We start from the raw sequence: 18,149 nt of genomic DNA on the forward strand, positions 1-18,149 counted from the left end.
AAGTATTAATTTTATTTTGTTCATAAGTGTTTGTGCCAAAACCTGCTACCAATTAGTCAGCTAGCTAGCTAGCTGTCTGATATGTGATAGGAGAGTAGTGGCCTGAGGGAACACACTTAATGTGTTGTGAAAAGTGTTATGAAATGTAAAATTTTAAATTGTATAACCGCCGCTAATGGGGATTCCTAAAAATATAAATGAAGGGTTCTGACTAGAATCCTCAACAAATACAAATCTCATTTAACTTGTTACTCACAGCCACGTCTTTATTTAGAGTGGGGAAAAAAAGTATTTAGTCAGCCACCAATTGTGCAAGTTCTCCCACTTAAAAAGATGAGAGAGGCCTGTAATTTTCATCATAGGTACACGTCAACTATGACAGAAAAATTGAGAAATGTTTTCTCCAGAAAATCACATTGTAGGATTTTTAATGAATTTATTTGCAAATTATGGTGGAAAATAAGTATTTGGTCACCTACAAACAAGCAAGATTTCTGGCTCTCACAGACCTGTAACTTCTTCTTTAAGAGGCTCCTCTGTCCTCCACTCGTTACCTGTATTAATGGCACCTGTTTGAACTTGTTATCAGTATAAAAGACACCTGTCCACAACCTCAAACAGTCACACTCCAAAGGCTGGGAAGACTGAATCGGCAATAGGTAAGCAGCTTGGTTTGAAGAAATCAACTGTGGGAGCAATTATTAGGAAATGGAAGATATACAAGACCACTGATAATCTCCCTCGATCTGGGGCTCCACGCAAGATCTCACCCCGTGGGGTCAAAATGATCACAAGAACGGTGAGCAAACATCCCAGAACCACATTGGGGGTCCTAGTGAATGACCTGCAGAGAGCTGGGACCAAAGTAACAAAGCCTACCATCAGTAACACACTACGCTGCCAGGGACTCAAATCCTGCAGTGCAAGACGTATCCCCCTGCTTAAGCCAGTACATGTCCAGGCCCGTCTGAAGTTTGCTAGAGTGCGTTTGGATGATCCAGAAGAGGATTGGGAGAATGTCATATGGTCAGATGAAACCAAAATATAACTTTTTGGTAAACTCAACTCGTCGTGTTTGGAGGACAAAGAATGCTGAGTTGCATCCAAAGAACACCATACCTACTGTGAAGCATGGGGGTGGAAACATCATGCTCTGGGGCTGTTTTTCTGCAAAGGGACCAGGACGACTGATCCGTGTAAAGGAAAGAATGAATGGGGCCATGTATCGTGAGATTTTGAGTGAAAACCTCCTTCCATCAGCAAGGGCATTGAAGATGAAACGTGGCTGGGTCTTTCAGCATGACAATGATCCCAAACACACCGCCCGGGCAACGAAGGAGTGGCTTTGTAAGAAGCATTTCAAGGTCCTGGAGTGGCCTAGCCAGTCTCCAGATCTCAACCCCATAGAAAACCTTTGGAGGGAGTTGAAAGTCCATGTTGCCCAGCGACAGCCCCAAAACATCACTGTTCAAGAGGAGATCTGCATGGAGGAATGGGCCAAAATACCAGCAACAGTGTGTGAAAACCTTGTGAAGACTTACAGAAAACGTTTGACCTGTGTCATTGCCAACAAAGGGTATATAACAAAGTATTGAGAAACTTTTGTTATTGTCCAAATACTTATTTTCCACCATAATTTGCAAATAAATTCATTAAAAATCCTACAATGTGATTTTCTGGAGAAAAACAATTCTCATTTTGTCTGTCATAGTTGACGTGTACCTATGATGAAAATTACAGGCCTCTCTCAACTTTTTAAGTGGGAGAACTTGGGGGCGCTGTTGGAAGCCAAGGATGTAGCACGCGTCTCCCTATCGCTCCTGAGTTAGTGACCAAATTTATATATTTAACTTTGCAAAATTGCATACATTTCTGTTTGCCCAGGCGTCTGAAGAGACCCATAAACAACTCAGTACAAGTTTAATAAATTCAAATTCGAAATGACATCAACCCGACCAAAAACAGAGTCTGCAAGAGCAGGCCACAACAAGCCTGCAACTTCTCCCGACTCACCCCCGCCACCGAACGCTGCCAATGCCGGCCCCACGGAAACACTGACTGTGGAGATGCTGCAATCCGTGATAGGCACCCTCAAAACCGACATTTTCTGAAAAATTGACTGTCTCTCTACCAATCTCAGGTCAGAGATATCAACGATCAAAGACGAGCTTAAAAAATCTATCGAGAGTATACAGAATAAGCTCAACGCACATGGGGTGACTTTATCGGATTTGGAGCGAGGTGCTACAGACCACAGCACTCGCATTAGCGAGCTAGAGGCTAACGTCGGCTCATTGACAACTAGGGTGGCATTCCTCGATAATAGATGCGAAGATATGGAAAGTAGAATGCGGAGGAACAACATTCGTCTACTGGGAATACCGGAGGGAGTGGAGGGCCCAAGGCCCACGGAGTACATGGCCCAGCTACTTCAGGAACTACTCGGGCTAGAGGAGAAGCCATTGCTAGACCGGGCTCACCGCACTCTGCGTAGCCGACCCAGGGATGGAGAACCCCCACGACCATTTGTCATCAGGGTGCATTTCTTTCACGTCCGCAACGACATACTGAGAAGATCGGGAGAAGCATCCCCTCTTCTACATAAGGGTAAAAGAGTCTCGATATTTGCGGACTACACAACAGCTGTGGCTAAGAGGCGGGCTAGCTTTGGAGCTGTGAAACGCCAACTACACGCCTGCCCGGGCGTGAAGTTCGGCCTCATCTACCCTGCGGTTTTGAGACTGACTTTACCGAACGGCTCCATGCACAGATTCGAGGACCCGGCTATAGCGGCAGATTTCATCAACAAGAACGTGAAAGCGGCTGTTGTACCGCATGGTGTGTAACAAATGGTTGGCTGGCTGGTCTTCCTAGCAGGTTAGTTAGCAGGCCGAATGGGTGACTAACGAAGCCATCTTTGCTGGGTTCATCGACATATGAATGTCATTCTCTTTTTTATCTCTTTATTTCCAGCCCAGGTTTGCCGCCTCTAATGCCAATATCTGGGGGGTCTGCATGGCTGTTTCAGTTTGTTCATTTACCATCTGCGTCGAGGTTAAACCTCTCTTAATCGAGGATAATTTTCCTTAAACTCTGTTGGGGACCATTCTATCCATGTTTGGCTTACTCTAGTTAAATGGTCACTAATCTTAGGTAGCACAGAGTAAGAGTTATCATGCTTAGCTCTAAACTTTCTTTGTATTTAGGGTTTTGCTTGCATCTCATTTGGGGAGATGCTTCGGCAAGGGCGGGTGTGAGGGAAGGGTTTGTTCACTCTCTATTTGTATATAGTTTGTATATGTTTTTTTGTGCCTCTTCGCTTGTTTTTGTTTTTTACATTTGCGCTTTTAGGTTCAACTAAGATCTTCAGTTTACATTGTACCTTGTCCTTTACACATCCTCTCTCTCTCTTAAGATATGACTCAGCCTAGTGTAGCCCATACTGCTGGAGGGAATGGCTTTAATTTTCTTACTTGGAACTGCAGGGGCATAAATAACCCAGTTAAACGTAGTAAGGTGCTACACCATCTTCATCATTTGAAAGCTCACATCATCTTTCTTCAAGAAACTCATCTGAAGGTATCACAACACTCAAGTCTTAGGTGCAGATGGGTGGGTCAGGTGTTCCATTCCTCATTTCAGAGTAAGGCGAGAGGGGTGGCTATTTTACTTCACAGATCGGTACCTTTTACATGTTCCAAGGTGATCGCAGATCCCCATGGTAGATATATAATTGTCAGTGGTAGGCTGCTCAATACAAAGGTTCTTCTTGTTAATATCTATGCTCCTAACTGGGACAATGGTGATTTTTTCAAATCGGTTTTCTCTACACTCCCAGATATGTCCACCCATATGTTGATTTTAGGAGGTGACTTTAACTGTTGGTTAGACCCACAATTGGATCGATCCTCCACTAAACCTACCACCTTATCAACCTCAGCTAGAGTTGTTCGAACCTTTATGTCTGAATTCGCAATCTCAGATCCTTGGAGAATGGCTAATCCAGCTGGGAAAGCATACTCTTTTTTCTCATCGGTTCACCACACTTTTACGCGCATAGACTACTTCCTTGTTGATGACCGGCTCCTCCACTCCATATCTTCATGTTCATATAACCCAATTGTTGTATCTGACCACGCCCCTGTTACTATGGAAGTAGCTTTTCAAAATGTAGACAATCAGCGACCGCCTTGGCGACTAAAAACTCAACTGCTCAGTAATGAACACTTTGTCAATTTTGTTTTGAGTCAAATCGACTTTTTCATGATTACAAATAGAACCCCAAACATCTCTGCGTCTACTCTCTGGGAAACTTTGAAAGCTTATATCAGAGGTGAAATTATCTCCTACACCGCACATGAGAACAAATTGAAAAGGAATAGGTTATCTATGTTAACACGCTGTATTGCCCAATTAGATGACATTTATGCCGTTTCACCATCCCCGGATATTTATAAGGAACGTTTAACTCTGCAAGCAGAATTTGACACACTATTAACAGACCAGGTTACTGAAATGCTTGTCAAGTCTAGGAGCACTCACTATGAACAAGGAGATAAAGCCAGTAAATTATTAGCTCACAAGTTACGTCAACTATCATCATCATCTCAGATTACAAAAATTCGTACATCATCTGGGATATCATTAGATCCTGGGGGGATCAATGAGGAGTTCAAGAGATTTTACCAGTCTCTATATACCTCTGAAAGTAAAGCGGATACACTGGAATTGGATGATTTCTTCCACTCACTTTCTGTGCCTTCGGTCGGCCGGGATTTGGTTAAAAAATTAGAGCAGCCGATCACTGTTGAAGAACTGTCTAACGCTGTCAAATCCCTTCAATCTGGGAGAAGCCCAGGGCCTGATGGCTACCCGACAGAGTTTTATAAAAAGTTTATCACCAAAATAGCCCCTATTCTAATTGAAATGTACAATGATGCATTTGTAAATGGTGCTCTCCCACATACTCTTACTCAAGCAACCATTTGTGTTATTCTTAAAAAAAACAAAGACCCTCTTGACTGTGCATCATACCGTCCAATTAGCTTGCTAAATGTGGACTATAAAATTCTAGCCAAAATTCTGGCAACGCGCTAGAAACAGTCCTCCCATCAATTATCTCTCCGGATCAAACAGGATTTATAAAAAATAGACACTCATTCTTCAATCTCCGAAGATTATTTAATATTATATACAATCCTTCTATCGACAATACCTCTGAAGCCATTATATCCCTGGACGCGGAGAAAGCGTTTGATCGGGTGGAATGGAAATACCCTTTTACACTCTAAATAAATTTGGCTTTGGCTCCAAATTCATGACCTGGATAAAACTTCTGTACTCATCCCCCAAGCCTCTGTCAGGACTAATAACACTCAATCAGATCGCTTCCCTTTGCAAAGATCGACACGTCAGGGTTGCCCTTTAAGTCCCTTACTGTTTGCCCTTGCCATAGAGCCACTTGCAATAGCACTTCGCTCCAACCCCCTCATCAAAGGCATAGTCAGATACGGGCACGAACACAAACTGTCTTTATATGCAGATGATTTATTAATATACACATCCAATCTTTCTGTCTCTGTCCCTGCTGCCCTTGCCACTTTCGCATCCTTCGGTCACTTATCAGGGTATAAACTAAATCTCAGTAAAAGTGAATTGATGCCACTTAACATGGCTGCAAAAAAATCCCCTTTACATAACTTGCCATTTAAAATAGCTCACAGTAGTTTTATAGGGAAAAAGCCAAGTCTTAACCGCTAAGCGATTTGGGATGTATGAATATAAAAAGATCGACGGCCTAATTCTACCCTTTATATGGGACAAAAAGCCTCCTAGGATGCGAAAACAGCTCTTGCAGAGGCCCAAACCAGACGGCGGTCTAGCTCTACCAGATTTCAGATTCTATTATTGGGCCGCTAACCTTAGGATCATTCAGTACTGGTTGCAGAGCAGAGTGATATTCCCACCCCCAACTTGGCTGGAGATGGAGGCTGCCTCGTCTACACCGGCATCATTGTCTTCCCTCGCTCACTCCTCTATTACAGGCCCTTACTCCTCCTTCACCAATAATATATGTGTCAAAACAACATTGAAGATCTGGAATCAATTTAGACGCCACTTTGGGTTTCAAAACAACCTCTTCCTTGGCTCCGGTAGCCTCAAACCCAGCTTTTCCCCCATCTATGATTGATGGTGCTTTCTCAACATGGTCTAATCTCGGTATTAAAAGATTCAGAGACCTGTATACTAACAATACATTTAGTACGTTTCAACAATTATCAGCTAAATTTGGTCTCCCCAGACATCATTTTTTTAGGTTCTTACAAGTCCGGAGTTATGTCCGCAGCATAGATCCAGGATTCCCCAACCTTTCTGGTGGAACACAGTTCGACACATTTCTCACCCCACTTCCTAATCAGAAAGGCACATTGTCAATAATCTATAGACAAATTTGCTCACTACAAGCCATCTCATTAAACAATATCAAATCCTCTTGGGAGGAGGAACTGGGTGAGGAAATATCTGATGAACTATGGGAAGGGGGCACTCAAAAGGGTACATAGCTCTTCTATTTGCGCTCGACACGGCCTCATCCAATGCAAACTCATTCATAGGGCCCACTGGACCAAAGCAAGACTATCAAAAATTTACAAGGATGTGAACCCTAATTGTGTTCGATGTAACCAGTCCCCTGCTAATCATGTGCACATGTTTTGGTGCTGCCCATCTCTTGTTGGTTTCTGGAAAGACATCTTCAACACACTCTCAGAATTAAGCGGCACACAGATCGAGCCAGACCCTCTCATTGCATTATTTGGAGTTTCCTTTACCCACAATACAATTGACCAAAATGAATAAGGATGTAATTGCCTTTGTCACGTTGTTAGCGAGACGATTAATTTTACTTAGATGGAAATCCTCTGCAGCCCCTTCTCATGCTCTTTGGATTAAATCTATTTTGAATTGCATAAAGTTGGAGAAAATAAAACAGACACTCAATGGGTCTGTAGACAAATTCTATGCAAAGTGGGCTCCCTTCTTTTCTTATGTTAAAAGAATACATTTCCCTGCAGTTCCAGAGTGATGTATATTTATATATTGGTGATGTAAGAAGCCTGGTATGTGCATATACGACATCTCGGATGTTAAGGACGGTAATAACTGTGCTAGCTGACCTATAACAACTGGATCAAAACAGATATTTTTCCTTTTTTTTTTTTGTGTGTTTTATCTTATTTATGTATTCAATGCCTATTTTTTCTTTCATGTCTGTCTCTCTATGTTTTGCTGTATCGTTGTCTTCAAATTGTTGTTCCATATTCATACCAAATAACTTTCAAGTGCAATTACTTACTAAATGCTGGTACTGAAAATTCAATAAACAAAGTATTAAAAAAAAAAAAAAAGTGGGAGAACTTGCACAATTGGTGGCTGACTAAATACTTTCCCCCCCCACTGTATATGAACTACAAAATAAAATGCTTTTATACTTCTCCATGGTTTTCCAGACATTTTGTTACAGGTTTACAAATGACTCCAGGCATAGAAACACATTTTCTAATGTTTTCTAATCTTGATGCAAAATATAATTAAAATATATTAAAATATGTAGAGCAATCCTGTAGCAACGTCCTGTATATAAAGCCAATTATGACAATTTGCCATCACAGTAATGTTTACAAAGCTGAAAGCTACTTTCAAACAGAATCATATGAGTCATGAAGCCTGTCTGTTGTTGTCCAACTTGTTGAGAGAAGCCTGGAGCTGAGGCTAAACAACTTGTTACTAACATTTTGTAGAAATATGAATAATTTTGCAGAGAGAGGGGGGAGAGAGAGAGGGAAAGAGAGAGATAGTGAGTCAGAGAGAGAGACAGAGAGCGAGAGAGAGAGAGCGCACACAAACACACACACACACAAAGACACACGATGACCACACCATTTCCACATGGCACAAATGCAAATACATTCAAGGCAGTTACATAACTTGTCTGGAAATGACTGTAAACTGGTCCAACTAATCAAAATGATATGTAACAAGAGCTATTCTGCACAAGTCAGACCTCATTTAGTTCTGAGTCATGTAGGTCACGGTCTTATTTAGCTCTTACTGTAAAGGTCATATTCTGCCTTCATGGTTACATTCATCATGGGAACAATTGAAATATTTGTGATCGTAAGGGTACTAATGGTAGACAAATGTTTGTGAAGGGCGTGTGTGCAGGAAGATGGAGCTGTAAACTCATTATGGATAATTGACTTAGACAAATACTGGAGTATTTCATAATTTCTAGGAAACAAACATCTGTTACTTTTTCACTCTGGTGGTACAATACAACATACTTCCTTATTCTAGTTTCTAACCTACTTTTGCATACATTGTGAATTCATGCAACATATCAACAGGCTATATATTATAATTTGACGACCACAGTGCATTTGTTACAATAATAATCCATATATAGTACAGTCATTTGTAATTTGATCACAGGTTCAGGAATGGCTGAATAATTGTAACATTCACTTGGAGCTAACTCTGCAAATAGCACTGCTGGGTGATTTGAAAAGTAATAGTCAATCGATCAATAATATAAAAATAGTCTTAGCAAAAATGTTTATATTTAATTTACAATCTGTAGAAAGGTTCAGAACTTTTGTTTAACATCACAGCGGAAAAAATATATGGCAGATAGAAATCAAAACTGGATGGTCTTCAGAGGTAGATGGGAGGGGTTAAGGGTAGCTGAAGGATTGGCCCCCCAATAAAAAAAATTAAACTATTGTAAAATATACAATGTCCGTTAAATGTATATAGTATGTATAAGCTGGAAGTAGAAGCGTAAGTGTTGTTGTCCATTAGTTTACTCTAATTAGGGGAGAGGTGGTATTTTTAGGGGGAAATAATAAAGAAGGAAAATAATGTACGCTAGCTAGCTAGCTAGCTATGTTTTGTGCAAAAATGTAGGACTGACATTTGGACGTGAACTAGCTATCGTTAGCTAGCTTCTGTGTCGGGGTCAGCTGTTGTTGTCTGGCTCTAGCTAGCTAGCTATTTATGTTATTTGTGTAATATTCTGAAAACTCAATTGCTAATGACCCTGTTAAAAATCCGGTATGTGGTTCTCTGTAACGTCCGGACGGCTCATGAGAGGTTGGGAGTGTGTTGTGTACCTCCAAATCAAGTTGATTTGCGCATTTTCATCTACATTGGTGTCATATTGGCATAGATATGGTAGGGAGATTTGAATTTAACATTGAGCTTCAAACAATGCATACTATAGTCTGTAATATTTTTATTAGAAAATACTAAATAAATGTATTCTAAGTAAACTGTTAGAAAATAGGCCGCCACTTGAATTGTAGTTCCGGCCAGTGAAATACAAATTACAAAATAGATATTGAAAGTATTGAAATACCTATATCAAATACATGTAACAGAAATAGTGCCCATTGTTGGCACTAGCTACCTGCACTGGAAATCTGCAACAGTTTACTAACCACTGTGCATCCAGTAATGCACTGTAAATTCTATAAATTATGTTACTGTAGTCAGGCGTTCTAGAAATATGCTGTAAATATGTGTTACAGTAAAGGTCCTGTGCTGCCAGAAATGTACTGTACATTTACAGTAACCTATTGGCTACTGTGCTGCCAGTAAGTTACTGTAAAACTACAGGACTTTTTTACAGTGTAGTGAGCAGGGAACCACCAGCATGACTCAGCCAACTCTATAAGCCATAATTATGAATGGCGAGGCAGGAAAGTCCCAGGCTTGAATATGCACTGCCCATATTAGGAAATGTATGCTTGGTCTCCACCAAAATTGTCATCTCTGTTGGGCCTATTTTTATTCCATGCAGAAAAGAGAAATTTCTCCAATGAGTACAATGACAAGAAAATGTATTTAAAATGTGGAGTTCAGTTTGAGGCGACGACAGTGACACATGGACAGACAGTGACATTCAATACGGCCTTGCACACTTTTTCCTGCATCTAGCTGATATATGGTGTAATCATTAGTCCAACAGTTGCAAATGAGAGTTTCTATTGGACAAATTCACGTATGTTTATCCCCGTTTTGTTCCGTTTAAGAAAAGTTTTTCAACAGAATCGGTGGAATGAATACACCCCTGATCACGTGTAAACACAGTTCACTTTCATAGCAGCCACGTTGTATTCCTTCTATGCACTCTCCTCCTCTCACCTTGTCCCTTCGCTTGTGGACTTCAATGCACAACACACATTAGCTGTATGTGACCAGGCGAAAAAAACCTTACCAAGCGAAACCGCAACACAGCCTACATCGTAGTCACCATATTAGCAAAAGTAATGTCATAGTCAGCATAGCTAATAGAACTAACATAACGCGTTAGTAAACCCGCTACAATCATGCAGTAACGTTAGTGTACAGTCAGTAAAAAGTTACACCGGTTGGCCTCGGTGGCAATAAATTAGTAATACCAAAAGCTTACCTTGACTTGGAAGAGTTCCAGTGTTGTGTTGGATAGTCATAGCCAGCTAGCTAACATAGTAGCAGAGACCGATTCCTAGATCTATGTGTCCCACTGTAGGAGTATTCTAATTCAGAGGAGGAAGATGGAAACGCCACGGCGGAGCATTGTTTTATTTTGTGTCTTTGTGTGTGTGTGTGTCTCTCAACTTCCCTATTAGTATGCTGACAGAAGGGCACACTCCACAGAGCGATGTTGATAAATGGAGAAGGACTCTGCATGATCCTAAACCCTAGTGAAGGAAGAAGGTTCAGAGCTAAAAGGACCATACCTCGTCACACAGTCTACACCAACGGATGTATGGATAGAGGGGAGATCGACCTGGTATCATGTAAACCACTGCAACAGACTACTACGAGGAAACCGATGACCTAGAGATGAGGGAGATGAGGATGCTGGAGCTGACAAGGATCAGGTGATGGGAGACGATGGCAAGGGGAATGCTGCTGATGAGCTACGTGTTCTGGCTGATTCCCTCGGTGGAGGGACAGACCTCCAAGAACTTCAAGATCTTCCAGAATTTCAAGAATCACCTGATTGTCATACCATCATTTTGCTGTCTGTGGAGGGTTTCCCTAACAGAAATGGGGGAGTATATTAGAAATTGGTATTGAGAATAATTGGTAAAACATAATAATTTGTCATATAGTCAATGCTTATATGGATTTCTTGAATTAGAAATGAACTCAACTAAACTGTTATGTTCTGTCTTCTATTGAGGTAAATACAGATGGTGTCTTGATGCATAGCAGGGATAATTTGGCCTAGAATGGTGTGAACCTAAAAAAAAGAAGCAACCTCTAAACCGGCTGAAGATTAACATCAGAGGCGTTGAAGACGTTCCTGTACAGTACCACTTCTACCTGCAACCGGTCTACAACAGCCAATCGAAACTATCAACGGATTTTCTCTCATGTTTTTATCTCGAGGGAGTGGGACAGGAGTCCACCATTGAGTGAGAATGGAGAAAGATATGTTCAAATACAACATTTCTAATGTTGTTGGCATAATGGTTGGCAAATGGACAAGACACAATGAGGTTGTAGGGATGGTGGTGACTCGGACGAGACATTGTAGTTGTGACATTGTCATGGGCAATTCATTTTGAACTATGAAGCCGTCTGAAGAACATAATGAAGAGACGCCAGAAGATTTATGTGCCGGAGAAAAAAGGGGTTGCTTAGCTGTGTCGATAATACATTTGGATTTATCTATATTTGCTAATTTGGGTAGGATGTATATACACTGCTAAATTAATAGTATTAAGAATGCATTGAGATAATGATCTGTAGTTATTCTCAGGATTAGGAAGGTCATAATAGAATTATGGATATTTATATACTGTATGTTAATATACGTGTACACTGACAGTTGTAATGGGTGCTAAAGTTGAGGGTTTTAATTTTGAGTGATGTGAATCACTAAGAATTGTCATTCTAAATTTGGTTGAGGTTATAATTTATAAGATGACTGAGTGATTTAAGTAAATCATTAGTATATATTAGTAACTAACTATTTTCAGCATAAAGGGTATTGCTTGTACAATTGAGATAACTGTCTTATATAGATATTATGGTTAAAACAGTTGTTGTATGATGTATTTTGAATAGAAACTTTTGAATCTTACTGTTTGAAACATGTAAGTTAATGTAAGGATTGTGACTGATATCATACCCACAGGGTAAAAAAAAATAATGTATGCACTCACTAACTGTAAGTCGCTCTGGATAAGAGCGTCTGCTAAATGACTAAAATGTAAAATGTAAATATCATGAACATGTTGATTATTAGGTTACCATATTAACATATTAGTCACTATATACATTTGAAGTATTTGGAGGTATTGATAGGTGACTATGTTTTCCCAAAGAGGGGGGATTGATATTGATGTTTAGAGTGGTACATATCTTTGTTGCTAGGCAATAACTTAATTGGTTCCTATCATGGGGTTTTGGTGTATTTGAGACATAGGAATGTTTATGCTATTTTCATCTGATCTGACTTTTGAATTCCTCAATTCTAACTAGTCCAAGGAGGTACTGATTTAACAGGGACTGAAACCAGAGTGTTATCCTGTGTATCTCTCCTTAGGCATATTAGGGGGAAATTGTCAGGGTTGAACAGAGTTGAACATGGTACCTTTATAGGGGGGAGATGCATGGTGTACATACTTACCATCAGAATGAGGAAGCTCTTGGTAATTTAACTAAAGCTATGGGAAATATTAGAGACATGCAGGAAGGCATTAAGAGTACTAATTCTTCATCTATATCATATTATTCAAGTGTAGAGTCCATTGCTAATGTTGATTGAGGAATGGGGAATGTTAAGTTGGAACTGTATAACGTGGAATTTAAGGTTTACAGGATTGAAGATGTGGAAACAAGACTACCTCAGTCGATCAGATAGCGCCCCAAGTGACCAGAGAAAAGCTTAGGGTTCCTCTGAATGAACATGGATGAAGAAGACTGACGTTATTTTTATTTAGATATATTCATCTGACTATATTATAATATCCATGTAACTTAGAGACTGTCATGTATCATTGTATTTGTGTGGATGATGTCATGATGTTAAAAAAATTACCAGCAAAACAGCATGCTGGGAAATATGTTAAACAGCCAAATGTATTTTTCTATTATAGTCCTCTGTAGCTCAGTTGGTAGAGCATGGCTCTTGCAATGCCAGGATAGTAGGTTTGATTTCTAAGACCCTTACGTAAAAAAATGTATGCGAGGCTCCTCCTCAGAAGAAGAGGAGGACCATCCTCAGTGAATTTCATAAAAATTGTAAAACATTACAAAAGTTATCCTTTTTAGATAAAACTATACAAAATAGACACATCACCAAATACTTGATTAAAACACACTGTTTTGCAATGAAGGTCAACAGCACTCTGTAGGGTATCACCATGGTGTAGCCGGAGGACAGCTAGTTTCCATCCTCCTCTGGGTATATTGACTTACAAAACCTAGGAGGCTCATGGTTCTCACCCCTTTCCATAGACTTACACAGTAATTATGACAACTTCCGGAGGACGTCCTCCAGCCTGAGCTCTTGTAGCATGAACTGACATGTTGTCCACCCAATCAAAAGGATCAGAGAATGAATCTAGTACTGAAAGCATAAGCTACAGCTAGCTAGCACTGCAGTGCATAAAATGTGGTGAGTAGTTGACTCAAAGAGAGAGAAAGACAATAGTTGAACAGTTTTGAACAAATACATTTCTTCAAAAATGAAGGAGATATTGTTGTATTTTTTTTCTCACTTTCTTTGCTAGCGAATGCAGCAAGCTAGTTTAGTCTACTCAAACACCCAGCTCAAACAGAGAGGGAGGCCATGTTAGCTAGCTGGCTATGGCTATCCAACACTGGAACTTTTCCAAGTCAAGGTAAGCTTTTGGTTTTATTAATTTATTGCAACATGGACCCGCCGGTGTAAATGCTAAACTGCTTGCTGACTGTACACTCTGTACTGAATGATTGTAGCGGGTTTACTAACGCGTTAGTTCTAATTTAGTAGATATGTTGACTATGACGTTATCTAATGAAAGTGAACAGTGTTTGCATGTGATCAGAGGTGTAATCTTTCCGCCGATTCTGTTGAAAAACATTTCTTAAACGGAAGCAAACGGAATGGGGATAAACATACCTGAATTTGTCCAATAAAAACTCTTGTTTGCAACTGTTGGACTAATGATTACAGCCTAGATCAGCTAGATGCAGGCAAGAGTGTGCAAGGCAGTATTGAACGTGTCACTGTCTGTCACCTAGATTAGTAAAATAATGTCTCTTGACCTGTTGTAGCAACCTCATGATGGATATAGGGAACATTTTAGTATCATGTAGTAACCTAAACCTATCAATGTTACATTGAGCTGGATGAATGGAATATGAATGGCAGTCATCCAATATGCTGTTATAGAAATAAGGCCATGCTCATTAAAACAAAACAAAAATCGTCCTCCCTCATCTTAATCCTGCAGTCGAACGAAAAGGCGCCCTCTAGTGGCCTCATGGGTGGAAAGTTATTAATATTTTTCATAATTGCGTAATTAAACATTATTTCAAAATGTCAAACAGACCCTCAGCCAGCCAAATCACCAGTTGAGATCTTTATCAGCCCTAGCCCTTCTCCCTTCCAACACAAGGTCATAAATCACCAGCTGTCAACAGGGCCATAAATCACCAGCTGCTGCACTACTCCCGAGTCTCCCTGACACCTACATGCACCAAAACTTAGAACCTCAACTCTAAGAACTCATTTTCCAATACACAAACAAAATTGCCAATTTTAAAAGAGGAATAAAAAAATCCATACTGTTTTTGCCCTGCATATCAGCCATTAAAACCCATGCACATCCAGTTTGATCACAACAAACCACAAATAAGCCATTGGTTGAAAAACATAAAGACTTACCTTTTATTTAAGCTTTGGTTGTTATGAAATGAATCCATGACGACCCCCAAAAAAAATGAATCCATGATGTAACTGAAAATATGTCCTCATTCACACAATCCAAATTGGCTACTGCTAATGTATTGACATTTTGGCTACATGTAAATCGATTACTGGGAAAAATTTGCTAATATTCTGCGCAGCACCTATGCACCTTCTGTTTACCTTTCCAAAGATGTATAACATGTCCTATATAATGTCGGTTGAAGTATGACATACATAGCATGTATGGGTAACCCTCCCTAGGCAGTTATTTAGCGAATGACTCTCAGACAAAACAGTGCTTTATATAGGCCCTAACAGTTGGTGGTCACCGTTATAGTACAGTTAATGTATGTGTTGTGTAGTGGCTTTGCTGGCATGCATAAAGAAAATGGTTGTGTTTGCCCCACCAAGATGTATATGCTAAAATCGCCACTGTGCTGTATGTAAATAACATTTATAGCAATTACTACTCATTCTAGCTATTACAATAACACCAATAATCAATACACATATCAGTCATATTCAATGTTGCTATACTTACAAGTGTCTGTCCAGCAGAATAAGGCCATCTCTTTCTTGCTCGAATGAGTCTTCCATCAAATAAACCTATGCGCAGAACAGCAACTGTTGGTCAAAGCATTTTGGTGGGGGATGGGCAGTGCTGGCCATGTATTTGTGACTCAAATATCATCAGGATAGACTGAAGATGACCAGATCTATACTAATCAGAGCGCGCCAGCCGCGCACTGCTTTAGTATAGATCTGGTCACCTTCAGTCTATCCTGATGATATATAAAAATACGATTTAATCAATTTTAGAATAAGGCTGTAACCTAACAAAATGTGGAAAAAGTCAAGGGGTCTTAATACTTTCCGAACTCTGCTTAATTATTTCCTAAAGGCTACCACATTCCAGTTAGTGTGGGAGGGGCTTGCAGCTCGAGCTGACACTCATCCACTCACCTAGCTGTTAATTCTAAAATGGAACATTTTCCTGTTTTAATCTGGAATGCTTGGTGCATTCTATATGTTATTATTAGGGCCCTTTGTTTTGGACATGACCTGAATTTTAACCTTTAAAAACTTTGCTGTGCTTTCTTCTCTCTTCTTTATCTCTAGAAATCAATGTATACTCTGCCTTACTATTTCTCCACCTCCCCTCTATCACCAACTCTCTCCCTCCCGCTGGGTCCTTTTTAGGCAGGCGGTGCAGCCCATCAGTTGTAGAAAATGAAGAGGTAGTCGTCAGGATCAAAAACAAAGTGTGTCTTACTGTGGTGGTATTCAACATTCTTAGAAACACCCACACAGGCACGCACAAACACAGAAAGAGAGAGACCCACTGCTGCTAACAGAAGTTGTTTTTTTCTCCCCTTCCCTGGAAAGTAAGACACAGTTACTAGAACTAAAAGAAAAAATGGTCACACCAGCAGTTATAGAAATGAATCATGCTCAGCTGACACACACCCACCAGACAAAAACACAAATAACACACACAGACCCACCAACTAGGCACTGACGTCAATGTCTATTCCACGTTGGTTTAATGTAATTTTATAAAACTTCTCTCTGCATTGTTGGGAAGGGCCCGTAAGCATTTCACTGTTAGTCTACACCTGTTGTTTACGAAGCATGTGACAAATAACATTTTATTTCACTTACCTATTTGTTAATGACAGCGGTGTAAAGTACTTAAGTAGAAATACTTGAAAGTACTACTTACGTACTACTACTTATTTTTTTTTGGGGGGTATCTGTACTTCACTATTTATATTTTTGACAACTTTTATGTTTCCTTCACTACATTCCTAAAGAAAATTATGTACTTTTTACTCCATACATTTTGTACTTTGTACTTTGATACTTAAGTATATTTCAAACCGTATACTTTTAGACTTTTACTCAAGTAGTATTTTACTGGGTGACTTTCACTTTTACTTGAGTCAAATTGCAGTCGCTGTACTCATAATATACAGGAGAATTCTCGCCTTACGGCGAGAATAGCTGTGCTACAAGCCCAGCTTCAGACGCAATCGTTAGGCAAGGGTAATATCAGTGTAGGAAAGGAAGAAACAGCGTCTGTGCCACCAGTAAGTACAGACAGTAATGTTAGTATAAATCCCCCCGCACAGTCCCCGCAGCCGGACAACTTTCTCATGGCTTCTGGAGGGAAATACTGTTGGAATGCTCAACCGGTGTCGCTCATTCAGCCGACAGAAACCTTCAACCGGTTTTCCCATTATGTAGCGAGTCGGAGTCTGAGTCTGAGTCTTCTCTAGTCTCTACTCCTCCCGTTACGGGGTCTGAGACTCGAAGGCTCCCACCATTAGCTCTGACAAATTGAAAACCCTAGTCATTGGCGACTCCATTACCCGCAGTATTAGACTTAAAACGAATCACCCAGCGATCATACACTGTTTACCAGGGGGCAGGGCTACCGACGTTAAGGCTAATCTAAAGATGGTGCTGGCTAAAGCTAAAACTGGCGAGTGTAGAGAGTATAGAGATATTGTTATCCACGTCGGCACCAACGATGTTAGGATGAAACAGTCAGAGGTCACCAAGTGCAACATAGCTTCAGCGTGTAAATCAGCTAGAAAGATGTGTCGGCATCGAGTAATTGTCTCTGGCCCCCTCCCAGTTAGGGGAAGTGACGAGCTCTACAGCAGAGTCTCAGCACTCAATCGCTGGTTGAAAACTGTTTTCTGCCCCTCCCAAAAGATAACATTTGTGGATAATTGGCCCTCTTTCTGGGACTCACCCACAAACAGGATCAAGCCTGACCTGCTGAGGAGTGACGGACTCCATCCTAACTGGAGGGGTGCTCTCCTCTTATCTACCAACATAGATAGGGCTCTAACTCCTCTAGCCCCACAGTGAAATAGGGTGCAGGCCAGGCAGCAGGCTGTTAGCCAACCTGCCAGCTTAGTGGAGTCTGCCAATAGCATAGTCAGTGTAGTCAGCTCAGCCATACCCATTGAGACTGTGTCTGTGCCTCGACCTAGGTTGGGCAAAACTAAACATGGTGGTGTTCACCCTAGCAATCTTATTAGGATAAAGACCTCCTCCATTCCTGCCATTATTGAAAGAGATCGTGATACCTCACATCTCAAAATAGGGTTACTTAATGTTAGATCCCTCACTTCAAAGGCAGTCATAGTCAATGAACTAATCACTGATCATAATCTTGATGTGA

The sequence above is a fragment of the Coregonus clupeaformis genome, chromosome 4, assembly GCF_020615455.1.
Source record: "Coregonus clupeaformis isolate EN_2021a chromosome 4, ASM2061545v1, whole genome shotgun sequence".
In the NCBI taxonomy this organism is placed as follows: Eukaryota; Metazoa; Chordata; class Actinopteri; order Salmoniformes; family Salmonidae; genus Coregonus; species Coregonus clupeaformis.